Here is a 26291-nt window from a genome sequence, read left to right as displayed (position 1 = left end):
GGTGGTTCGTGAGTTTAAGTCCCACATCGGGCTCTGTGCTGACAGCTCGGAGCCTGGAGCCTGCTTCGGATTCTGTGTCTCCCTCTCTCTCTGCTCCTCCCATCCTCTCCCTCTGTCTCTGTCTCTCTCAAAAATGAATAGACATTAAAAAATAATTAAAAAAACATTAAAAAAAAGAGAAATTCTGGAATTCCACGCATCAGTCTCTGAACTGATTTGAGTCTGGGGAGAAAGAACCCCTGACCAGCCACGTGGCCAGCTCTGGGTGTGAGCAAGGTGCCAGGGGTCAGAGAAATTCCATCATGAGGAATTTATTTTCTGATTTCTAAGTCACGTGACACTACCTAAATTCCCGATCAAACCTCGTGGGTGAGCGTGAGCCTGGCCTGGCCCGGAAATGCTCTGTGGCAGGAATATCAGAATATTCTGGAGCTGGGCTGCAGCTGGAGGGGCTGGGCTTCAGGAAGAGCGAGGGCATCACAGAGACTCAGTGGTGCCCAGCGACCCTGCTGACAGTGATTTCTTCTGAAACGTCATCATTCAGCTGCCTGCCATCTTCACCCAAGCTCTGTAGTCACCCTGGATGTAATGGTGCTGAAGCAGGACCAAGGGATCCCTTTGTGCGTTCTTCCTCTGGGAGACTGTCCAGATCAAAGACTGTAAGACGCCTGGCTGGGAGACCCTGCAGCTTAAGCTTCTCTCTTGCTTGATGGGGACGCTGTGCCTGGCTCAGTGCACTTTCCATCACATTAGCCCACGTGTGTCGTAAATAAAGGGGCAGGTGAACTTGTGGAAAGTTATGTTTCCTTTAATGGATTTATAAACTAGTGACAACATGAAATTCTTTCCTTAAGAAATAATCTCAGAGTTTTCTCTGATTCTTCTGTAAAGCATGGCCTCAACCCTTCTTCCTCTGATCACTGCAGTGTAGGCTTTGTCTTCTTTAGGTGCCTTCCCATTGGATTTCTAGTAGTTTCCTTATTTCTTCTAGACAGTGTGCCCTGGCACATAATGAGCCTGTCCTAACACTGCTTGCCAGCACATCTTTGCAAGCCCCAACCAGGGGATGACAGGGTCAGGGTGTGGACCCATCTGCCTTGATCCTGCCTGAGGGACTGCTGACCCCCTGCTCCGAGGCTGGGGTCCCGTATGGAGCTCAGCTTCAGCCTCCTTATCCGCCATGTCCTGTTGATCCCTTTTTCTCAGCAAGAAAGTGAGAAGGGTAGCCAAGTAGTCATTAACAATCTTTATTGTATAAAAGAATGCTCTGGAAACATTTAAATCCAAACCAACTACAGAACCCCAGTTCTTGAAGTTCATGTTAGCTTATCTAAAGGAAATTGTGATTTTCTGTGCTTCCCTAAAGGGGAACGTTTATAACACATGGGTAGCAATGAGAACAAGGGAACTGAGCTCAGCCTCGCATGGTGTTCTTGTAACAATTCTTTGCTCTTTCAACAGGCACATTGTGAGATGAGAGTAAGCAGATATGTGCATTCCTAGAACTATGAACAAGTCGCCTGGGTCAGGGGCTGATCTTTCCCGGAATCGGGAGGTGGAAGTCACCCTGCATCAGAAATGGGTCCTCATGCTGTCCCAGCTGGTGGAGCCCCCTCCCTGCAATGGTGCCACACCTCCCACTTCCTTTTTCTCATACCCATCCCCCTCCTTATTCCCTAAATCCTCCACGTCACAGGGGTCCTGACCCTCCTTCTCCACCCCACTGGCCAACCCTTGTCCAGGACCGGGTGACTTGGGCACCATCCACAGTCCTGCCTGGTCCCCACCTTCATGCTCCCCTCCTGCTCCTTCCTTGTCTGCATAGCGCTGGGACCTCATCACAACGCATCAGATTCTGGAGTACCTGTCAACCGCTCCAATACTCTGGTTCCACCCCCCTGATCCCATCCTCATGCTCCCAGGACATAGCTTTCCTATACATGTTTAGCTTCTGTGTCCTCTCTCTTCCCCCAAACACTGTCAATGCCCTGAGCATGGGGACCTTTCCTATGGTGTCCGCATGTGGTCCGCGTCTCTAGACTCAGGTTTCTCACATAGTAGGTATTCTCCAAATGGTGTGGATCTTCACAGTCAATTATTCAGAGTCGACACACCTGGACACTGTGTCCCTGGCTCTCCCCTGACTCCCTGATATGGACTCAACTGTGTCCCCCTCAAAACCCTACGTTGAAATTCCAACCCTCAATGGTATGTATTTGGATATAAGTCACTGAAGGAAGTAATTAAGGTAAATGAAGACGTAAATAAGGGTGATGGCCTAATCAAATGGTCTCTTCATAAAAAGAGGAAGAAAAAACAGAGTTGAGCACACACAGAAAATAGGCCACAGTGAGGATCCACAAGAATGCAGCCATCTATAAGAAAGACCTCAGGAAAGCAAACCTACGAAGACCTTGGACTGGAGACCTCCAGTCTCCACACTGAGAAAATGTGCTTCCGTTGGTTAAGCCACACAGCCTGTGTTATTACATAATGGCAGCCCAAGCAGACCGACACATCTCTCCGTGGACTCTTTCCCCAGGACAACCTGTCCCAGAATCCAGAGATTTATGCTCAATTAGAGTAAAAACGGACAATGTATGGTGGCCAACTGCAAGCTTGGGGGCAGAATTTGAGAGGATGGTTCCCATTCTTTGTAGCAAGTTCCCGGTGGATGGATCCCAGACCCTAGCTTTTGACAAAACAAACAAAGGAAGCAACTATTGTGACAGAGGGGTCGGGGCTGCACAGGGATCCCCATCATTATGAGGACAGTAAGTTTTTGTCTCACCTCCCCGCAGACCTGGAACACTATGTCAGCACTGAGACGGTTCTCACAGGCCTGGAATAATAATCAGCCCCAGCCTCAGCATGAGGCCAGTGATGGTCAAGGAGCTTGGGCTGTAAGACCTTGAGCTCTAGAGTCAATCAGGGACTCCTGAGTATCAGTTGTCAATTGTTATCATAACATATGAGAGAAGTCTGAGGAGCATATTCATGGGAGCCGCTGGTACCAGTACACGCAATAAACACAACCAATGTTGTCAGTGTTTCCAGTTCAGGAGATGGAGAACCTCTGACTCAGGGCCCCAGACACTGAGGGCGGCTGAGTCAGCACAGACTGGGCCCAGGACTCTGCAAGGGGGAGAGACAAAGGAAGGATGATGCTGGGTCTAGACACAAGAGGAGGATAAAGGGCCCAATAGTCCTCCCTGGACCACTTCCCTGTCCCTGAATCCGGTTACCTATGCAGTGAGCAAGAAGGGTAAGGAGGAGAGGGATGCAGGGCATGGGGCAGACCGTCACTGTTTCTGCTTTCTGTGGCCACCCAGATGAGCAGAGCCTCCCTTAATCTCTCCCTTCCCCTCTTCATCTTCTGGGAGAGGGAGGGCCCATCCATGCAAATCAGACCCAAGTTCTCTGTCCTCTCACTGGCCCTGGGTCAGGTCCTTCCATCTGAGGATGTCAGGGGGGTGGTAGGGGAGTGGCTGGGTGGAGCCAGGAGTGGGGAGGCCCCAGCTGTGAGGTCTGAGCACACGGCACAGGCAGTGCCAGGTGGCAGGTCCCAGCTCTGATCATCCCTGACCCCTCAGAAACGGAACCCATGCGCACCCTGGTCTCCAGGCCCAGACACAACACTGGGTGACATTGTGTTGATCTGAGCCCTGCATTACAGCCAGGCCAGGTTTCCGCTTATGTGGCCTCCCATCATTTCTGGACAGACTTTACATTCTACTCACACTCCTCAGGGTGAGTGTGCACATAGCTCCTTGGCTGTTCATGGCTCAGGATCCAGGGCACACACCTCACCATGGCCCGAAGCCCTGAGAGACCAGCTGTTTCTGTAGCTCACCGGGTCCCAGTCTATTCAAACATCCAGGTCCGGTTTCTAAATGCTATGATCCTGTAGTGCTGCACATGATTATTATACTTTTTTTCTCACTCTTAGAAGGAGCCCTGATCGATGGGAGTGTAAACATGTATATATAGCGTCAAAATTAAAGAAAAATCTCCTTTAGAGTGTTGCTGGGAGACCAGTAGGGGAAACTCTCACGCCCACCACTCCTCAATTACAGATCAAACAAAAAAGATGTACCTTGCAAGCGATGCCAGTGGTAAAGGTGTCTTTGGTTAAGTTAGCAAAGTGACTTTTGCAAAGCAACTAAAGATAGGGGGCTGGTTGCCAGCACTCACATTTGTGAGTAGAGGGTTGGAACTATCAATACCCCCTCCTGACCTGGGTGGGGAGGGATTAGTTTGAATCTATTGCCAATGGCTGATGATTTAACCAATCATGAGTATGTAATGAAGTCTCCACTAAAACCCAATAGGAAGGGCACCTGGGTGACTCAGTTGGTTGAGCATCCAACTCTTGATTTTGGCTCAGGTCATGATCCCAGGGTCGTGGGATTGAGCCCTGCATCAGGCTGGGTGCTGAGCATGGAACCTGCTTAAGATTCTCCATCTCTCTCTCTCTCTCTCTCTCTCTCTCTCTCTCTCTCTCTTTGCCTCCCTCTCCCCCACTTGCATGTTCTTTCTTTCTAAAAAAAATTTTTTTTAAAGGAGGGTCTTCATAGAGCTTCAAGATTGGTGAACAGGTGGAGATTTGGAGCCATATCAGGCTCACAGTGGACATGGAAACTCCATGCCCTTCCCCCATACCTGGGCCTGTGTATCTCTTCCATCTGGATGCTCCTCAGTTATACCCTTTTATAATGAATCAGTAATCTTGTCAGAAAAAAAAAGACATTTCTTTGAATTGTGTGAACCACTCTAGCAAATTAATCAAATCCCTATAGGAGGTGACTGCAACCCATTTCAAGTGGGCCCAAAGCTCAGGTAACACCCAAGACTTGTGATTGGCACCCCAAATGGAGGGCATTCTTGCAGGACTGAGCCCTTACCCTGTGGGATCTGTGTTATCTCCAGTACTGAGTGTCAGAATTGAGTTGAATTGTAGGGCACCCAGCTGATGTCCCAGTATGGCTTGCTGGTGTGGGGAAATCCCTTACCACACACTGGAATTGGTGACCAGAATTTCAGGTGGTTGACTCCTTCCTGGGTTTTTCCATCATAGCCGGAACCATTTTAAATTTACATAAAAATTAGTTTTTCATAGATCTCATGGAAAATCTCACTTTTCTAGAATTCAAAAGTAAACTATTCATGTGTGAGGTTATTTTGTCTACCTGCTGGATGGTGCTTCAAACATCACTCTTAAGTGCATTGCATGCATAGATTATTTTCTTGGATGCTAATACGTATCTTGTTTTTTATTCTTGTGTCAGTATCACATTGGTTAAATTATTTTAGCTTTCACAAATGTCTCAGTATCCAACAATTTATGTCCTACTTCTTTGTCCATTCATTTGCAAAATGCTCTAGACTATTTCTGTCCTTAAAATTGTCCTTATAAATATTAGGGAAAAAGAAATCATTAAGCCAAACTACCAACAAGTTTATCTTTCTATTTATGCAAGTCCTTTTCTATCTTTTTGAAAGGATTTTTCATTTTTTCCTAGAGTTTATGCATTTTTTTGTCAGGGATGGGCTGGAGTCTCTGTGGAATGTGTGGGTTCATAAAGTTGCCACTGTGTGTTGGCGGGGAAGAAGGGGCTGCCACCGTTCCTTGGTTCCCAGGGGCACCTTCTCTTCTGAGCCATGGGGAGACTTGCTGAGCCTGAAGTTTGTCTCCTGTGCTGACTAGTGAACGGCATGGTCAGGAAGAGGTTCCAGAACAGGTCTGAAGTCCTGTGCGTGCCGTGCCTGGCACAGGCAGAATCCACAGGACATTCCTAACTTATGGTCCTCACGTGGCAGGGTTGTCCCTCAGTCTCCCCATTCCAGTGTCTCTGAGAGAATTATCTTCCTGAGCGAGGATTTTCTGCTGTGTTCACGTGAGCAGGCTGAGCCTACAATTTCAACAATAGCTCAGACTAAAGCTCCTTAAAGCCAATGCTTCCTGGAGAGTTTCAGAGCCTAGGCTGCTGGTAATGTGATAGAAACAGTAGAGACCATGAAAAGGAGCCCAACATCCCTACTCATTAGGGAAATGCAGAGCAAAACCACTTACATACCACTTCAGCTTTATGAGGAGATGGTCATCTGAAACCTCATGTATGCTAGTGGGAATGCAATCCTTTGCAGCCGCATTGGAGAACAGTCTGGCACTTTATTCAGAAGTGTATAATAAAGTCATGATATGGCCCAGGCATTCAGCTATTAGGTATCAAACCAAAAGAAACTAACATATATGTCCACACAAACAGCTTGTATAGGAGTGTTTATGGCAGCAATAGACACAATGCAAAATAGACAGAAGGTGTCAACGACACAAATGTCCATCAGCTGATAAATAGATAATGAATATATGGTGCATCCATACAGTGAAATACTAGTCACCAATTTAAAAAAGTGAACTACAGAGCCAGGTATAACTAGATGGACCTCAAAAACATATTACACCTAAGAATTCGGCAACAGAAGGCCATCACATGTTTGTTTTGACAGCCTATGCAATAAAATTGGAAACTTCCAGATAGATTAGCATGGGCTCCACGCAAGGGTGATATGCAACTAAGTGAAACATTCCATACATTTACAGATGGTGATGTTCCCACAGCAATGTGCATGCACCTAATGTGGGTGAATGGGGCACTTAAAATGGCACATGTTCAGTGTTACAGTGCACGTAAAATACCCACAAGAAATCACCGCAGACAGAATGGAATTTGTGGCTACAAAGGGCTGAGCGCAGTGGCGACAGTGACTTCACTGCTGGTAGGTCCAAGGTTTCTCTGCAGGTGATGGAAATGTGGTAAATTCAGTCATGATAGAGGTTGTCCAACTGTGGAACTATATTAAAGACCATGGAATTGTATACTGTAAATGAATGAACTTTGTGGCATGCAAATTATCTCAATAGTTTTGTTTTGCTTTGTTTTTAGAAAAAAACAGTATGAGGGAGAGCAACTGTGACCGACCTTTTAAGGTCATTCTGTGCTCAGAGCAGACACTCACACCCTCTAGGGTGTCCATGGTCTCCCTGTTTGTCACAGGCAATAATGGGGGTGACCACGAGGGGCAGGGGCAGGTTTTTGTCTTAGGTCCCCATGGGCCTGTAGCACTGTGTCAGCATTGATGCTTTCATCCCACACTGAGCAGTAATAGTCAGCCTCGTCCTTAAGCTGTAGGCCCAATATGGTCAGAGAGGCTGTGTTCCCAGAGTGGGAGCCAGAGATCTGGAACTGTGAGAGCCTACTTGTCCTGAGCATCACAGTTTTGGGGCCACCGTGAGAAATCTGTTGGTACCAGTCCACATAATTTGTTCCAACAATGTTACTGTTTCCAGTGCAGGTGAGGGTGACCTTCTGTCCCACAGACCCTGACATGTATGCTCCCTATGTCAGTGGAGACTGTGCCCAGGACCCTGTAACAGAGCAGTGGAGACACAGACAGGGGAGTCTCAAGGAAGAAGAAGAAAAAAACAGAAGAAGAAGAAGGAGAGGACAAAGTGGAAGAAGTAGTCAACCTGTAGTTAGCACTGCAGGATGGAGTGGATTGACTGTGGGGCCCAAGAAGGTTGGATCTCATGTTCCTGAGCCTGGGTCACTGGAGGAGCACTAGGACCTTTGGGTTGTGTTGGTCAGTGATGTCTGGCTTCATTCTGGATTGGAAACAAGTGCTGATGAGGTAGCATGATGTGGAGACAAAAAAGGAACCTTGGTCCCAGGGTACATGGTTGAGTCAATGATTTGGCTCATCTCTGGTTGAGTCCAGAGATTTGAGGAGATATCCCGGGAATGATGTGTCAAAATCATGTCATTCTGTCTACTGCTGTTGCTCCTTCGGGGGGCAGTAGAGAGTGCATTTCTGTCCTGGGATCTCTGTCCCTGGTGGAGGCTGGATCAGCTGGGAGAGGTGTGGAGATCTGTGAGCACAGGGCAGGGTCAACACTTCAGAGAGTGGGGCAGAGCTAGGGTAGGATCCCTGCTGGAGCTCAGGAAGCATTCATCTGGGTGATAAGTAAGAACAGGGAGGACTAAGGGCATCCAGTCTGTGGTGGCCACGACCTGACACCTTGATCCTTAAATCGCCAATGAGGGCATACCTGTCTCACACTTCTTAGTCCATTCTACACCCTGAGGAACTGGGTCTGTGATGGTTAAATTATGTGTAGCTTGTGTAGGCCATGAGAGCCAGATGTTTGGTCTAACATGATTTTAGTAGTTTCTGCGAATATATATTTCACATGATATTAAGAAGTAAATGAGTAGGGGCACCTGGGTCTTCAGTCAGTTAAGCAACTGACTCTTGATTTCAGATCAGGTCATGATCCCACGGTTCATAAGATTGAGCCCTGCATTAGGGTATGAGCTGAAAGCACGGAGCCTGATTGGGATTCTCTCTCCCCTTCTCTCACTGCCTCCCTCCCCCCCCCCGCCCCGCACTGTGCTCTCTCTCTCTCTCTCTCTCTGTCTGTCTCAAATAAAGGAATAAATTTTTAAAAATGGAATTAAGTCAGTAGACTTTTATTAAAGCCAATTACCATCCATAATGCGAATGGGCCTCATCCAATCAGTTGAAGGCCTTGATGTAGAAAAGACTGACCTTGCACAGAAAGAAGGGATTCTGGGAACACATTGCCCTCAGAACAAAACTACAACATCTCCACTTCCTCTCCTGGGTCTGTGGCCTTCCAGCCCACACTGTGGATTTTGGACTTGCCAACCTCTACAACAATGGCTAAAGAGTCCTTAAAATAAATATCTCAGATAGACTGATATGCACACATAGACATGCACATAGACATACATTATATTACACATACATATACACATGCATCTTATAGGTTCTTTTTCTTAGGAGAACCCTAACTCATGTGCAGTCCTTTATCCAAATCTCAGTCTTGTTCTTTGTTTTTTTCTAGCCCTTTGCATGGTTCAATTCTACAGAGGGATCAAGACAACTGGTCAGGCAATGCTAAGTCTGTGCTCTAGGTCCTGCAAAGACCATGCAAAATCATGATCACAAGGTGATCACAGGTGTCAGGTGGTGGGGAAGTGACCACCATTGAAGTTTCTTGCAACTCTTTACCTTCTTTCTACCTCTGGGAAGAGAAGGTCATCATGTGAGTAATATACTTTCTGCTTTCTTTCTTTTTTTAATTTTTTTAACGTTTATTTATTATTGAGAGACAGAGAGACACAGAGTGTGAACAGGGGAGGGGTAGAGAGAGGGGGAGACACAGAATCCGAAGCAGGCTCCAGGCTCTGAGCTGTCAGCACAGAGCCTGACACGGTGCTTGAACTCACTATCTGTGAGATCATGACCTGAGCCGAAGTCAGTCGCCTAACCAACTGAGCCATCCAGGTGACCCTATACTTTCTGCTTTCTAACTCTCATGTGAATGCCTACATTTCATATCAACACCTCGTGCCTGGGAGTGAGTGTGTGTTGGTCTGGAATTGATCAGGTGCATGGACATCAGAATGGTCATGGGATTGAGCTATGATTTTATGAGATGGAAACGACCTGGCCCATGTCCCCTGCCCAGATGCCAGTGTCCATAGTCCATGTCCCAACTTGAATAACAAAGAGGGTAGAGGGAAGAAGAGGTGGTAGGCACGGCCATATTTGGTGAAATTTTATCATTTTCTTCTCCTATTTGAACCCCAAATCCCCAGCCATGTGATTAGTCAGTGACTAAGCCCAGTTCCAACCAGATAGCCACTGTATTACCCAAGCCACTTGGACAATCCCCTCCCTGGTCACCATGATGATTTCAGGGGAGATGGTGGAGTGATGTGGTCCAGGCAACTTGAAAACCGAAGTTTCTGGTCAGTGGGTCATGGAGGGCAAATCTCCCGTCCAGAGGGTGTGTTGTATGGACCTCATTCTGGGACTGCAGGGACATTTGTCCCAATCTGGGAAGTCAGCCTGAGACACAGTATGTTTTACTTCTGTTTCTTCTCTCTACTTCCAGACACTGTCAGTTCCCTGAGCAGGTGTACCCTCCATGTGTTTCCTTTGCTGTGTCCGGACCCCTTAGACCCAAGTCTGCCATGTAGCAAGGGTTCAGTAAAGGGTGTGAATGCATACCATTGGAAGAGTGGACTATCCTAAGCCAGACACAGCTGGACTCTGAGTCCTGGTTCTGTCCTGACCCCTTGATAAGGACTGAACTGTGTGCCCTCAAAACCCTATGTGGAAATCCTAACCCACATTGTGATGTTTGCAGATAAGGCATTGAAGCATGTAATTATGGATAAATAAGGTCATATGGGTGGTGTCCTAAAAAATAGGGATGATGTCTTTATAAGAAGAGGTAGAGACACCAGAGGGGAAAACACAAACAAGGCCATGTGAGCACCCAGGAAGAACGCCACCATCTGCAAGCCAAAGACAGAGACCTCAGGAGAAATCAAACCTGGCAACACCTTGAACTTGGACATTCAGCATCCAGAACTGTGAGAAAATCAATATCTTTTGGATTAGCCACACAGTCTACGGTTTTATGTTACGGTAGCCCTAGGAGACAGGCACAAGCCTCAGGGACTCTGTCCCCAGGGCAATATCCCAGCGTACAGGAATTTCTGCTCAGTTTGCATGAAACAGAAAATGTGTACCTGCAAGGACAGGCTGCAGAGACAGAATTGAGAGCACAAGGACACATATCCTAGAGAAAGTTCCCTGAGTTGGGTTTCAGACCTCAGATTTAGGTCAAACAAAAGGGGAACCAGCTGTCTTGGCAGAAGATGGGGGCTGCAAAAGAAATCCCATCACTGCAGGGACAGCATGTTTTCGTCTCACTTCCCCACAGGCCTGGAGCACTGTGTGAGCACTGAGACTATCATCCCATGCTGAGCAGTAATAATCAGCCTCGTCCTCAGCCTGCAGCCCAGTGATGGTCAGGGTGCCTGAACTGCCAGACTTTGAGCCGGAGAATCTATCTGGGACCCCCGAGGGTTTGCTGTTATCCCAACAGATGACGGTTTTGGGGCCCATTCCTGGGACTTGTTGGTACCAGCTCACAGCATTACCACCCCCGATGTTGGAGCTGCTTCCGGTGCAGGAGATGGTGATCCTCTGGCCTAGGGTCCCAGACACTGATGGTGGCTGAGTCAGCACAGACTGGGCCCAGGACCCTGCAAATGAGAGACACAGAGACCGTGATGCCAGGGTCTAGAGACAAGAGGAAAAAGAACGACCCACATGTCCTCCAAGGGCCCCTTCCCTTGGCCTCACATCCAGTTACCTGTACAGTGAGCAAGTAGGGTGAGGAGAAGAGGGGTCCAGGCCATGGTGGAAGTCATCACTGTTCCTACCTTCTGTAACCCACGGTGTGCAGACCTCCCCTAATAGGTCTCTTCCCCTTTTCATTCTCTAAGAGGGGGAGGATCTGTCCATGCAAATGAGACTCATAGCTGTCTAACACTTCACTGGTCCTGGGTCAGGTCTCTCTGTTGAGGAGGTAAGGGGATGGGTATGGGAGGGGCTGTGTGGGGCCAGGGGGTGTGGATGTCACCACTGTGAGCCCTGAACATAGGTCACAGGCAGTTCCAGGTGGCAGGTCCCAGCTCTGATCACCTTTTAACCCTTGAAATGGGCTGTATGTGTCCCTTGGTGGTCCAGGCCCAGACACAGCATTGTGTGACATGTGACTGGAGCCAGTCAGGCACACCTCCTGACATCCTACTGCTTTGTCCCCTATCCCCTGCTTTAGGGCCAGGTATCCCCTTATGTTGCCTCCCATTACCTCAAGGAAAGCTGTATACTCTACCCAGACTCTTCAAGGTCTGGCCATGGCTACCTTGGCTGTTCATGGGTCAGGGTCGAGGTGGTGTCTCTGCTCAGATTCCTTTTCAGTCAGGATCAAATCCAGAGCACTGTGCTACCCCCATGAAGATGTGTCTCTTTCTGTGCAAGACACATGTTTTTTCCTCTTATATGATTCCTTGCTTGTTACAAATTTAGCAGTGTATCTCCAACACACAAAAATATTTTTTCAAAGTCCATTTTCCGGGTGAACTGTAAGTATTTTTATTTTTTATCTGCTCTTTATTCAAGCTTCACCATTTTACTGGTCTTCTCACTAATAGATGAGTTTAATAGCATATTTTATACTTGTCCATTCTGTATTTGTATGAGAATCAGATATTTGGCTTTTTGAGTCTGGCTAATTCTGATCCCACTCCCAGAACACAGAAAAGGTTAAATGTGGTAGTGCCTTCTGTGACCTCCCTGTGAGGTGGAGTCTCTCAGCAATGATCCTGAGGTGACCTGGAGTGGCACTTACTGGGGACTGGAACAGATGGGGAACCATCCTGGGATGTGTACAGAGCATCTTGTGCTGGGCCTCTGGAACTGGTCCTCTCCTGAGGAAGGGATAGATGGAGGAGAAAACCACAGGTGGTCATGGGATGTCTTATATTTTATAAGACATTAGAAAGCTCTGGGAGTCAGAATTACAACCGTATGAGACAGAAACCCCATGGTCTGTGTCCCCTGCTCAGCTCTTAACGTACACAACACAAGACTCAAACATGAACCAGCTATGAGGGTGGAGGGCAGAGCTGGTAATAAAGAGCTGAGTGATATACAAGGTGGGGATGCTTGCACAAACCGTCTGACCTTTTCCTCTCCTATCCAGACCCACATCTTCCAGTCATGCTGTCAGAATGTGATTGATCCTGGCCCCAAATGCTGGGATGAACCTCTGTTTCTGGGAGAAATCAGATGAATTTCTTTCTGGTACCATGTTGATGGCAGGGAAGATGGTGTAAGAGATCTGGTCCAGTCCTGAAGGCTGGGATTCCTGATCAATGGGTCCAGGATGACGAGGATCTCTCATTCTGGATGGCTTGTTGTGTGGATGCGATACATGGGAATGCAGAGGCATTTTGTTCCTATGTGGAAAATCAGCCTGGGGACATGGGGGTCATGGAGAAGGGTCATCTCAGATAACTATCAGAGAAAGAAGAGTGAGTCCTGAAGGATTTCCCACTTGTTATCTGGAGAGGAAATATGCCTGTGTTTTATTTTCTTAAGTTTTATTTATTTATTTATTTTGAGAGAGAGAGAGAGAGAGAGAGAGAGAGAGAGAGAGAGAAAGAAGAGAAAATGAGTAGGGGAGGGGCAGAGAGAGAGAGCGAAAGAGAATCCCAAGCAGGCTCCACATTGCCAATGCAAAGCTGCCTGACATGGGGCTTGAACTCACAAACCGTGAGATCATGGCCTGAGCTGAAATCAAGAGTCAGACGCTTAAGCGACCCAACCACCCAGACACCCCGAAATATCCCCATGTTGCCACTGAACAAGGCAGGGAGGTTGTTGACGCTTCCATCATGGGGGTGAACTTGGGGCCTCATCTCCATACCCCTGATCAAGAATGTTCTCCCTAGGAGCTCACTCACATGCCATCCAGCTCCTAAGGGTTAGCTCGAAGCCACACCCCCTTCTTCGGTGCCTCCTTCCTCCCCAAACTTGCTGAATCTGCCCATTATCCTCTAACAGCTACCGGTGTTCCCACTGGCTTCCTTCCTCCCTCCTCCTCATTCGTGTTCACTGAAACATCTGGACTTTTCTTCATAAGCTTGAATTAGATCCTGTGTCTTTTTGTCAAATGCTCCAGTGGCTCCTGTATCCACCTACAATACTCAACTCCCCTCCCTCCATGGTAACATTTTACATGTGTTTATGCTTTTCCTGGTTTGTTTTCCCTTTCCCAGATAGCGTCAGCTCCCTGAGGACAGGGACAATCCCTGTCTTGCCTACACTGTATCCTGAGCCTCTAGACCAAGTGTGGCACCAAGTATGTTTTAGTAAATAGTGTGGGACGAAGGAACTCTTGGTGAGTCAACTGTCCTAAGTCAAATGCAGTTGGACTCCTGTGTCTCTGGTTCTAACCTGACACTTCATGGACCTGGCCCCCAGGGAAAGCTGACCATTGCATCAAGTGATTTCTGCTCAATGCGAGACGGTATCACAATATGTGTTGCCAAGGACTGGATTTGGGGACATAGTTTGAGAGGATGAGGACAGATTGTAAATTATGTACAGTCAGATGCAATAAGTGTCCAGAGAGTGAAGGGCCCACAAGAGGAGGAGGGAGGCTGCATCTTGATTCTTCACTGATCTGGAACAGTGTTTGTCCAGATGGCCCCATGTCTGGACCCAGTGGTCAGACTTGTCTTAGGACAGGACCTAAGAAATCATGCCTTGGCACACCTGAAGCCAGAGGTTTCATCTCAGATAACAATGAGACAAGATCTCCCCAGTCCATATTTCTATGGCTTCCACATATGTGTTTTGTGCCAGGCCACAATTTCATCTCATGTTGCTGCTTTTTCTGCTACAGATGATTTTGTTCTTGAGATCTGACCCCAACCTCATGGATGGATGAGTCTGTAGATCCTGGAAACAGGAACCTAAATTACAGAAAATATAGGGGGCAGGGATATTTGGAGTTCCTTATTACTTGGTCCAAAGCCTAACTCACTTTGGGGATTCGGAGCACAAAGCTCGGGATGCCAGCAAGGTTAGAGAATGGGGAGGAAATGGCAGAAAGGAGAAAATAAATCTGAATACAAATTGAGAAGGAAACCCTGGGCGTTCCTCTGCTACATCGGTGCAGGAGACTTGATACACATTTGCTAAGATACACACTCATTTTAAATTTCCTCACAGATCAGATCATTCCTTACAAGATCATGTAGATCTTGCCTTACATTGACAAGTTAGTAGAAAGAATCCATGAAAACTGTCATTGTAGGCAGATGAAATTGGGCGTGAGTGCTCAAGGAGCTAGAATTTCATTTCCTCCTAGGCCTGGGACATGGGGGCTTTCATTGTGCTGGTCAGGGGGGTTCAAATTCATCCTTAAGTTGCAGTCAAGAACTTGAGCACACAAGACTTCTCCAGTAGGCATGACTTCCCACTACATATGCCTCCACAAGACCAGGCAAACAACATCCCATGTGGGGTAGGGATACACCCACATGCCTTCCAAGAGAGGCCAAGGCAGCCATTGGAGGTGACCTCTTTTTGATCAGTTTCCTCAGACTGTCTTCCCGGGAATTATGGATGCAAGTTTCACTTGTAACCCTTGAAAATACAGAGTTTCTGAGATCACATGCTGCCCTCTTCATGTACCTGTCTTCTGGCCCCAATTCTCCAACAAGTTACAAGTCACAGGGTCCTTCGCCAGGTTGAAGTGATGAACAGAAACCATCGCCCCAGATGCACACTGTGGGGGCACTATATACACTCGTCGCCAGGGGTCCCCAGCAACAGACCTGTTGCACTCACACTCTGTGCTTCGGCCTTCGGACAGAGGGTCCTCTACCCGGTCCGTGTCCTTGGTTGACACTGCATGTCTGTGCTCTCACCCTGACTTGTTTCTTCTGACTTCAGACCTACTTCCTGGGCCTTATCCTCCTCAGAGACAAGCTGGCCTGAGGACACAGGGCAGGATTCTCCCAGGGCTATATTCTAGTCACATGTTTTCTTAGTGTTTCTACTTTCTTTTCTTTTTTTCTTTTCTAAAATTCCCCACCATTTCAAGGACATTTTACCAAAGCTATTACAATGATTGTATTGGTCAATTCTGGGAGGATTGACATCTTTACCAAGTTGAATATTTAGACCCATAAGCCCGATAGATCTGTACATGTATTTAAACCTTTAATCTCCCTTTGAATGGTTTATAATTTTTAGTGCATAAAATTCTCAAATTCTTTCAGATCTTTCCTTATATGTTTCATATTTTTGATGCTATTGTAGATGATATTATTTCTAATTTTCATTTTTGGAGGTTGATGCTAGAATAGATAATACAATTCCCACGTGCATGTGGGGGTTGCATCACAACCCCAAATGGAAACACTCAGACCAGAAGCATACCTGAGTCACTCTACACTCTCCAGAGAGCATGGCCGGAATCAGCCTTTTCATTCTTATCCAATTTCTTCATTAAGAGCTATTAATCTGTGAGCATGGGATTACTTCCAGTGCAACATTAACAGGGCGAGACTATATTATCAATGGATTAATCCAAATTTTGATCTGAAGAAAAGTATGTGATACTATCAGATCAAGTGGACTGAGGAAACTCAGGTGCTGACAGAAGAAATGACAACGCTATTGACCCCCTAACCCAGGCGTGGTAGAGCCCCTGTTGTGAGGGGCACACCAGGTCAGAAGGGTGCAGGTCAGGTTTTTGTTTCACTTCCCCATAGATCTGGAGCACAGTGGAAGTCTTTAGAAGGAGGGTATCTGGGTCATCCCCTGCTGGCACAGGGAACCTGTAAACACAGACCCTCATGGGAAACGGGGCAGCGGAAAAGGTTAAGCTGCTTGATGGTCTGTGACAGTGAGGGTGACACCCACTCAAGAGCTGCCATGGATCTGGAGATGTCCCTACCTGTGCAGTGAGCCAGGAGCACCAGGAGCACAAGGAGAAGGGTCCAGGCCATGATGGATCCTCCTCCTGCAGCCCCAGATCAGGGCGGGCATGTAGCGGTTTCTTTTGTCTTCTCCATGGACTCATGGGGACCGGCTGTTCACACAGTTTTCCGTCCTGCCTACTAGCTGAAGTGTCAGCTTAGTCCCTTAGAAAGAGGGGGCTGATTTCCACAGAGACTCAGAGTTTGTCTCCTGGGAGGGACCAGGGAAGAAGCAGCTGCCGGAACCTTCCACAGACCTGTGAGCAGCAGACCCCTCCCAGCCAGAGGGGACACAGCTGCTGAGTCCCCACTAGCACACATAGGCAAAAGTGTGGGCGCCCTAAGGGGGTTGTAGGGTACACAGCAGGGGGCCCCCAGTGTGCTCTTCCTGGGGAGGCCGACAGTGCCCCCTGCTGCCCACAGGTCAAGCTTCAGCCTGTCCCTGGAAAGGATGTCAGGGACACTGACCTGACAGCCTGGCCACTGTCAGACCACAAGCATCCACATGCCATATGCCCTAGTGCCCAAGGTAACTAATATGAACAAGCAGCCTTCCCAAGGAGAATTTCTGTGTTTGTCAGAGAAAGAAATGTGGTGAATCACCACCAAGCACCATGAATGGGGCCACAGTGGGTTGAGAAGGCAGTTTCTGGAAGCACACACCTGAGCTGCTGTCTCAGGTGGGCCACGTGAGGGAGGAGACTGGTTCTCTGGGTGGAGAGTTGGGACCAGGGTTTCTACAGCAGGACAAATAAAACACACTACCCTCCCAGAAGAAAGAAGGAATTGGAGGTGGGTGGGCCATCAGATATGATGTGTTGAGGGGACGGAAACTACGTCATTTGACAGCAGCTATGAGCAAATGGAATGTAAGTGCAAAAGGGGTGAGGACATTTGACGCCTAAATGTAAAAGTACTTCTATGTCAGAGTGAGGTGCTTGGCTTTTATTTTATTTGTATTTCTTAGAGATTGAAAATGGGAGAAATATTGTTGAAATGCAACATATTGTTTTTATTATTAATTCTGCTTAACTTTTCAGCTTTTCCAAGTATAATAAAAAATCAAACATTGTATGCACTTAAGGCACAGAATGGAGATTGGATATACATTAAAACTGTGAGGTGAAACAATCAAGCTAATCAATACATTTATCACTTCGTATACATGCCAGTTTTCTATTTTTCTTCCTCCCTCCCTCACTTCCTTCCTTTCTTCTCTCTCTTTTCTTCTTTCTTTCGTTCTTTCTCCTCTCTCTTTTCTTCTTTCTTCTCTCTCTTTTCTTCTTTCTTTCTTCTCTTTTCTTCTTTCTTTCTTTCTTTCTCCTCTCTCTTTTCTTCTTTCTTTCTTCTCTCTCTTTTCTTCTTTCTTTCTTTCTTCTCTCTCTTTTCTTCTTTCTTTCTCTTTCTTTCTTTCTTTCTTTCCTTCTTTCTTTCTTTCCTTCTTTCTTTCATGAGAACCCTTAAGATCTATCCTGTCTGCAAATTTCAAATCTACAGTACAGTATTATTAACTAAGAAACTTACACTTTAGACAGACATTGTGGTGTCAGTTTCAACAATGTGCCTGACTACAACAGAGCAGGCAAGGCCGTGTCCGGAGGGCCTGAGGGCTGAGTATACAGGGAATCTGGAGGAGGAAGATGAGCAAGTAGGGCCCACAAGGAAGAGCATGGAGAGGTGACCGTGGCCATGGACTGAGGGTGAGGGAAAGGATGATGGTGAGGTTGAGGGCTCCAGCTGTGTGCACTCTCGGGAAGGACATGAGAGGGAAAAATAAGGTTGAGGACAGTTAAAGGGGTTTGTGTCACATGTGTAAAGGTGGGGATGTGGGAACTACGTGGGAACAGGAACGTGAGATATGCCAAGTCCGTCCTCCCAGTGCAGTGGCCGGAGCATCCCTTCCTGCTGTGCACTAGCTCTGGGTCAGTGGTAAGGAAAGGAGAAGATAAGAGAGGTGGGAAGATGAAAAAAAGGAATAAGAAGGAAACGCAGGGAGCCACCCCTGCTCACAGAACCAAGATAAAGCGTACAAATCCATTAGAAGTAAATCAGGAAATCCCTCAGTTTTTTTTTTTACTCCTGTCTTTATGTAATTACTTAAGCAATTACCGTTCAGATTTGTACTCCTTTTAATTCTTCTGTTCTCTTTTTTATGTGTACTATTTTTTTTTTCTGCATTCATTCAGTTACTAAGACCATTGTGTTAACATCTGCAACTGTAATTGTGGACTAGTTATTCCTCTCTTTGCTTCTATAATTTATTCTTCAGATAGTTTTGCAAAGGTATGCTATTATATTTGAGCTTATTTTTTTTCTTGAATAGATTATTTTATCACTATTAAATGTGTCACTGGTTTTCTAGAATATTTCTTCCCTTAGTCTTTGGCGTGACACTTATATAACCACATCTTTTTGTACTTTCATGGTTGCAGGGTATACTTTTTTTTTAATTTTAACCATTATGCTCTGTTATGTCAATCCATGTCTGTAAGTGGAACAATGTGTCCATTTAAATGCAATATAATTCAACATCATTATGTAATATATTAAGTTTAATATCATTTTTGTTATTTTGTTCTCTTCTTAAATCTAGATTTAGATTTAAACAATTTAAATTCCTTTATTACTCTTTTCTTTGAAGTCTCTGTTTGTCAAAAGACTACCAGCTCTCCGCAGAGAGGTATCCACTGTATTTACTTCCCAATCTGGGTTTTGACCGGGCCTTTGTACTCAGTCTGGAATTTAATTTTCTTCTCTGGTGTACTTATGACTCATTTTCCTCTCTATTAGTCCAGTTTTGTAAGTGTTCTCAGGATGAACATTGATATAAAACATTATACAGCACAAGGGACCTCTATCTTCTTAGAAATTCGTTCTCAGCTCATCCATTAAGGGGCATTCAGGAAAGGGAATCCCACTCACATTCATTCCTATTATATTTATTTGGTAATGTTCCATGGGTTAACAGTGAAAAGACAATAAAATGTCTAGATTTTTCCCGGTAATATCAGGGTTCTCTGGACAATGTAGGATGGGTTCATAGGCCTTTTTCTCTAAAATAGTGAGATTCCTTTCAGCATCATTGCAGGCCGAGTCAGAGGAAAAACAAAGACAGAGAAAGCCTAGAACACATGCAGTTACACTTTACTGGTCTCATCCTGGTAATTACATCTGCAACACTCTCATTTCCAAATAAGGTCTCATCCCGAAATATGGGAGTTTTTAGAACTTTTAATCGCATGAATTGGTGGAGACACAGTTCAACACGTAACAATTAATATCCACAGTTTATTCAGATTTTCTTACTTTTTACCTAATGTCCCTTTTCTGTTGTATGATCCAGTTAATGATTCTTTGTGACATTGAGTTGTGAATTGTCCTTAAGCTTCTCTTACTGTGACACTTCTTCAGACTGTCCCTCTTGTTGGTGCCTTTGTGCATACTTACTGAGTGGGGGTTATGCCTGACGTCATTCAAGCCAAATGTTTACACCTGTTCCATGAAATCTCTGGATGGGAATGTGTCTCATCTGATTCCATTTATTTATACCATCAGTTAACAATATGGACGGCAGACATATGTGTAGACACTGAGTTACAACCCAAACCTTTATGTTCCTGTGGTTGAAATCTTTCTAGTTTTGCCTCATGGGGGCCCTTTAGGTTGGCTCGTGAGCTCCCAGACACACCCTGTCCTTATGTGTGTGCACACATGGGTATGTGTGGTGGTTGTGCACTGATTTGTTTGCGTTTGTTTGGGAGACAATGACAGACAATGACAGAGTGTCATTTAAGTGTCATTAGTATCATATGGAATAATCTGTGGCTCAGAGTGTTTTCCTCTGTTCACATGATTCATTCTTTTTCAGCGTTTAGCACCCCCGCGACCTACAGATGTTTGCAGAGTTTTGCTTCTTCCAATGTTGGATGTAATTATCAAATTATTATAAAAGTGGCACCTCCTTGGTGACCTCTTAGTTGGTTCCTGGTTTGGGTGATTATTTTAAACCTAGAATAAATATCCATATGCCAAGTTTAAGGTGCTTTCAGGCTTTCGTGATTAGGAATAAGTTGTTATAAACATTGAAGTACAGGGTTTTTCCTATGGACGAAATTTTTGAAACTTATCCTCATAATTTTATAATTTTAAATTGGCATTTTTCCACAAATAATAGATAAGAAGAAGAGACTAGCCACTGCCATGGAGATAATAGTACCAGATGCAAATAAGGCTGACTTATTTTCCAGGCACCACATGGGTAGTGTTCAGAGGAAAAACAAAAATGGTTCATTTATTTTTATATCAGAAGGAAAAATTGATATGATCTGGCCTAGAAGTAAAATACCTCAGCTGAGAAAACAAGAGATTTCTCTTCCATCAAGACTCTGAGAGGGTTTTCTGAGAGTGACTTTGAGGACAGAAAGGACAGGAGGAACCTCACTCATGGGAGGTGCCCTTGCATGGACCTGCGTCCAAGTCATCAGTCACAAAATGAGCAGAATCACAGGCTAAGCTGAGGAGGCAACTGCTGATGTGTTTCCCTCTTTACAGATGAGTAACTAGGTTTTTGCCTCACTTCCCCACAGGCCTGGACCACTGTGTAAGCTCTGGCACTGCTGTACCACGATACGCAGTAATAATCAGCCTCGTCCTCGGCTTGGAGCCCCGTGATGGTCAGGGTGCCTGTGCTGCCAGACTTGGAGCCGGAGAATCGGTCAGGGACCCCTGAGGGTCGGTTGTTATTATTATAGATGATGGTTTTGGGGGCCATTCCTGGGATTTGTTGGTACCAACCAACGTAACTATCAACTCCAGTGCAGGAGATAGTGACCCTCTGGCCCAGGGCCCCAGACACTGAGGATGGTTGATTCGGCCCCGATTGAGCCCAAATCCCTGGAAAGAGAAACAACAGAGAGGCTATTCCTGGGGTCTAGAGACAAGAGGAGGTAATCAGGCCCACACTTGTGCTTCCAGAACCCCTTCCCGTGTCCCCACATCAGGTCACCTGTGCAGTGAGCGAGGAGGGTGAGGAGGAGAGGGGACCAGGCCATGGCGGAGGTCAGCACCGATCCTGCCTTCTGTTGCCTCACAGCTGAGCAGAGCCTCCCTTCACTTCTCCCTTCACCTCTTGATCTGTTGAGAGGGGGAGGGCCCAACCATGCAAATGCGACCCCCCTGTTTTCTGACTCCTCACTGACTTCTTTAGGTGCCTCTGTCTGAGGATGTCAGGGGGATGGGCAGGGTGGGGGCAATTTCAGGGCAGGGGTGGGGAGGTCACAGATGTGAGGCCTGAGCAGAGGGCACAGGCAGTGGCAGGTGGCAGTTCTCATCTCTGATCTACCGTGACCCCTCAGAAACAGGCCTTGAGTGCCCCTTAGCGTCCAGACACAGACATGCCATTGTATGACGTGAGCAGAGCCCATCAGAGACCACTTCTGCCTCCCACTGCTCTAGCCACTCTCCTCTGCCTAAGTGTTAGACCAGGTCTCCTCACGTGGCCCCCCATTACCTCAGGGCAGACTCTCTGTTCTACTCAGACTCCTGGGGGTGAGCCTGTCCATGGCTCCCTTGACACGTAATGGGTCAGGCCTGAAGAGTTGTCTCTACACACATTCCTCTAACAGTAAATGTGTACCAATAGAGGAAGGAGTTAACTGGATACAACAGCGGAGACAGGGCTCCAGGCACCCGTGCCAATGCAGGAAGCAGCAGAGAGCAGAGGGCAGCTCCCATGGGGAACTTTGGCAGATGGGACCTGACCCTGATGAGATTATTCTTTACACGTGCTTCTTACCCAGATGGATTGTGTTGATTCACACTCTATCCCGGCCTCTATGTCAATGTGCTCATTGTCAGATGTCTGAGTCATTCCAGTTTTCTCTCCCAAAGTGCATCAGGAAATAGCAGTGAGATCCTAAGCATCCCATCTGGTGCATCTGCTCTAGGATCCATGTATATTCGTTCTGAATTCCCTCCCAAATCCATGGTAGCTCTGTTCCGGAGACCTTGCAAAGGACCGTTTTCAGCCTATGTCTTCCCTGGTGGTCAAGAGGAACTTGAATGACTTTCTGGTCTTTTTATTCTATGGCATCAACCTATGTGTCTCTCGAGAACAATACCACATTGGTGTTCATGACTACAGCTTTGTAATATAATTTGAAAGTGCAAAGTATGGTGTCTCGAGGTTTGTTCCTTCTCAAGATTGCTTTGTCCATTTGGGGTCTTTTCTGGTTCTATACAAAATTTGGTTTTTTTTTTTAATTTCTGTGCAAAACGCCCTTGGAGTTTTTATGGGGATTGCATTGAATTTATACAGTGCTTTGGGTAGTGTGGACATTTTAGCATTATATTTATTGTGGAGATCCCTGGATTTAGGAATTACCTGGAGGATGTGTGTGAGGTCTAGGTGTTTGTATAAGATGACCTCCATCTCTGTGCTTAAAAATGTGGATGGATTATGATGATTCAAACGAAAGAAGAGGTACTAGTTTTGGAAATAAGGTAAAGAATGTGGATTTGTGTATTTTTTCTTTTTTTATACAATGATGTATTCTTTTTAATTCAAAAACCTTTCCTGGGCACCAGTTAAGTACCGGTAGGCTGCAGACACTCAGTGCTGCAAGGACAAACAAAACTGTCAAGGTCGTGGAGCCTGTTGGGTTTTCATCTGACTCACTATGACAGACAAGGAGGAGATGTTTCATGGGAGGTATTCAATGGGAAGCATTATATATTTATAGGACTAGAGGACACGGTTCTATGTTAACCGAGAGTCGATGACTAGAAGTGTGTGTGTGTGCATAACAATATCTCATGTTTATATATACGTAGTTTGTGTTTCATATATATATGTATACATATATATATGATATAAATCCCAGAAGATATATCCTAGATGTATTGTCATGAACAGTGCAGAGATGGATTAGATGAGTACTGGGGAAAACAATTGTGTGAATATTTACAGGAGGAGTAGAACCTTGTGTGACACACAGAAGGACTAGAGAAGGATCTGGTGTGAGTAATTATAATACATTGCACACTGAGAAAGGAGGGCTTAGAGCACCAGGAACTTCTGAGTCATGGGATGAGCTCTGTCCTTACAATTCCCAAGCTTCTGTGTTTTCCCAAATATGCAGTCCCGTCTGGAAGGGAAACCCATCTGGTGCCGGGGACCCAGTCACCTCCAGTGTCTCCCTCACCACTGGGGCTTTATGGCTGCATCCTGGGATGACTGTGCTGCTGACTATCGCCATGGGTGCTCTTGGGAAAAGGCAACGTGAGAGGCACATACCCCTTGTTTCTAATTACAGTCTGTCCTTGAAGAATCTCATGTGCATTCTTGTTAATGGAGCCTGCCCCAACAAGTGTGAGGATGGGCTCAGGTGCAGAGGATTATGGGGACTGGCTTGCCTGGGTGGGAAGTGACCTGACATGAGAAAGAGATGGGATGCCTCCTCAGGCCTTCCTGATACAGCCCGTGGAGTGGTGAGCCTGCCCTCTGCCCTTCTTATCCCTCAGTGCAGGACACAACTTGCCTGAGGGGGTCACTCACCTGACATCCCAACAACACAACTATCTAAGTGGTGGGGGGGGGGGGGGCACAGAGTGATTCATGCTGAGGAAGCCAGAGCTCTGAAATAAGGACTGAGGTGTGGTGATGCCTGCCACACAGGAGGTCTCACTTGGGGGATCAGAAGCCCCCGCCCCTGTGTAGGGATGGGTGGGGTGCCAGGCAGGCTCAAGTCCAGAGGGTCCCTCTCTCTGCTCAACTCCAGTTCCTTCTCCGAGTCCTAAGTGAGTCTGAACTCTGAGACAGCAGGGGGCGCTGGAGGTCTGTCCCTGTGCATTGGGGGAGGTGCAGGGATGGCTGAGGGGTGTCTCAGCTGGGCACCCAGTCCTGGAACCCTGCCTTGTACCCTCTGCTCTATGCTCACCGGGGACCACGATTGGCTCCCCAGCCCCACCCCACACTCAGCTGTCACCATATTCAGTGAGTAGGTTTAGGGACCCAGGAGGGGAGTGATTTGCATGAAGGATTCCTCTCTGCTCTCCAAAGTAGGGAGGGGATGAGAGAGGCTTTGTGCAGTTCTCTCACTGGTGGGTGGGCTCCGTCAGGGGCACAGCCTGGGCTGTCCCCACCTTGACCTGGACCCCTCTCCTCCTCACCCCCCTCGTTCTCCGCTTAGGTGACTGGCTGTGGAAAGCAAGGCGAGTGATTATGGGCTGGGGTGTGCTGGCCTCCTTCTTCCCCTCTTTTGAAGAACAAGCTGGAGGCATTCCCTCAGGACCTGCCTGTCCGTGTCTCCACTGTTCTGTTGCAGCGTCCTGGGCACAGTGTGCCCCGACACAGGAGGCCTCCCTGTCAGGGTTTCAGGGGCAGAAGGTGACCCTCACCTGGACGGGAATTAGCAACAGTGTTGGAGCAAATTATGTGGGCTGCTTCCAAGAGATTTCTCTCAGCGTTACCACAGCTGTGGTGCTCAGAACAAATGGGCCCTCGGAGATCTCAGCTCAGTTCTCTGGCTCCCACTCTGGGAACAAGGCCTCTAGGACCTTCTCAGCCTGCAGCCTGAGGATGAGCCATATTGTTAGTGCTCAACATGGGGCAGAAGCATCAGTTATGACTTACTGCTGCAGGCCCATGGGGACCTGAGACAGAAAGCTGTCTTTGTCACCCCCAGGACTGCCGGTGAGAAACAGACAGGGAGGCCTTGGAGACCCTGGAGGGTCTGAGGGTCTGACTCTGAGCACAGAGGAAAATTTAAAGGGTCAGTGGGAGTAGTTGCCTCTTATTTGTTTTTTCTTCCTTTCCTGTCTCCCTTTCTTGTCTCCCTTCCTTCCTTTCTTTCTTTCTCTTTCTTTCTTTCTTTCTTTCTTCCTTTCTTTCTTCTTTTCTTTCCTTTCTCTCTCTTTCTCTCCCTATCTTTCTCCCTTTCCTCTTTCCTTCCTTCCTCCCTTCCTTTCTTCCTTGGATAAAGAGCTTTATTTGGATTAAATGAGAGCTGGAGAAAGCGAAGGGCCAGAGACACCAGTGAGATTAGGTTCCAAAAGGGCAGCCTGAGCTTATCAACCCAATGGACTCCATTTCCCAGCAACCTTCCAGTTAGTAGGGTCAGTAAAGTCCTGCTGGGATGTGTATTTGCCAGTAAACGACCAACGTTTGCCCCCCATCACTACAGTGGTAGAGTTTCTCTTTTCCATAATTAAAACTCCATATCACCTCCCACAACACCACGAATATTGCAAAAAAGGCTAAAAAATCACATCTGACACCTCTTCTACTCGTCTTCAGTAGTTAGCTCCGAAGTCTCATCATTTGCCAAAAAGAGTTCTACTAAACTCATCAGCTGAAATGTCCATCCAAGTAGTGAGAAGACAGTCTTTACTAACCCATGGTCATTCTTACCCAATTACCCTGGCCAGTCATGGCTGAACAGCAGAGTAAGGCTCAGAGAGGGTGAAGGAGGAGGATGATGGGGCTAATTTTCCCCAGTACAAAGATGGCATCTGATTCTTGGTCGGAGAGCAGAACCAGAAAGGCTTGAGGAAAGGGTCCAGGCCCTGTACTCAGTCAGAAACAGTGCTGTAGAAGAGGACGAGAAGGAGGAGAAGGAGGAGGAGGAGGAGGAGAGGAGGAGGAGGAAGAAGAGGAGGAGGTGAAGGAGAAGGAGGAGGAGGAGGAGGAATGCTTGCCATGCTTGTGGTTTTGTATATCTGTAAGAACTTTCTTCATTTTCTTCCACATCTTCTTTCCATCAGCATTCCTGGTCTTACCATGCCAGGTGCCAAGGGATTCACAGGAGGGATGTCAGGAGCAGGTGGGGGTAGGGAGCAGGTAGGGAC

General features: G+C 46.8%; 1 non-coding gene and 1 pseudogene across 1 annotated transcript; one reads left to right on the top strand and one right to left on the bottom strand.

Moving 5' to 3' along the window:
- Positions 1-3058: 3058 nt before the first annotated feature.
- Positions 3059-21584, bottom strand: LOC122478406 (annotated as a pseudogene).
- On the top strand, positions 6497-6600 carry LOC122478437. The gene has a single exon (XR_006295996.1). It is a non-coding gene; the product is annotated as a U6 spliceosomal RNA (small nuclear RNA).
- Positions 21585-26291: the final 4707 nt, after the last annotated feature.

Source organism: Prionailurus bengalensis, unplaced genomic scaffold (assembly GCF_016509475.1).
Source record: "Prionailurus bengalensis isolate Pbe53 unplaced genomic scaffold, Fcat_Pben_1.1_paternal_pri Un_scaffold_61, whole genome shotgun sequence".
NCBI classification, from domain to species: domain Eukaryota; kingdom Metazoa; phylum Chordata; class Mammalia; order Carnivora; family Felidae; genus Prionailurus; species Prionailurus bengalensis.
Note: the sequence above shows the minus strand (reverse complement) of the source record. Positions and strands in the feature narration are given on the sequence as shown.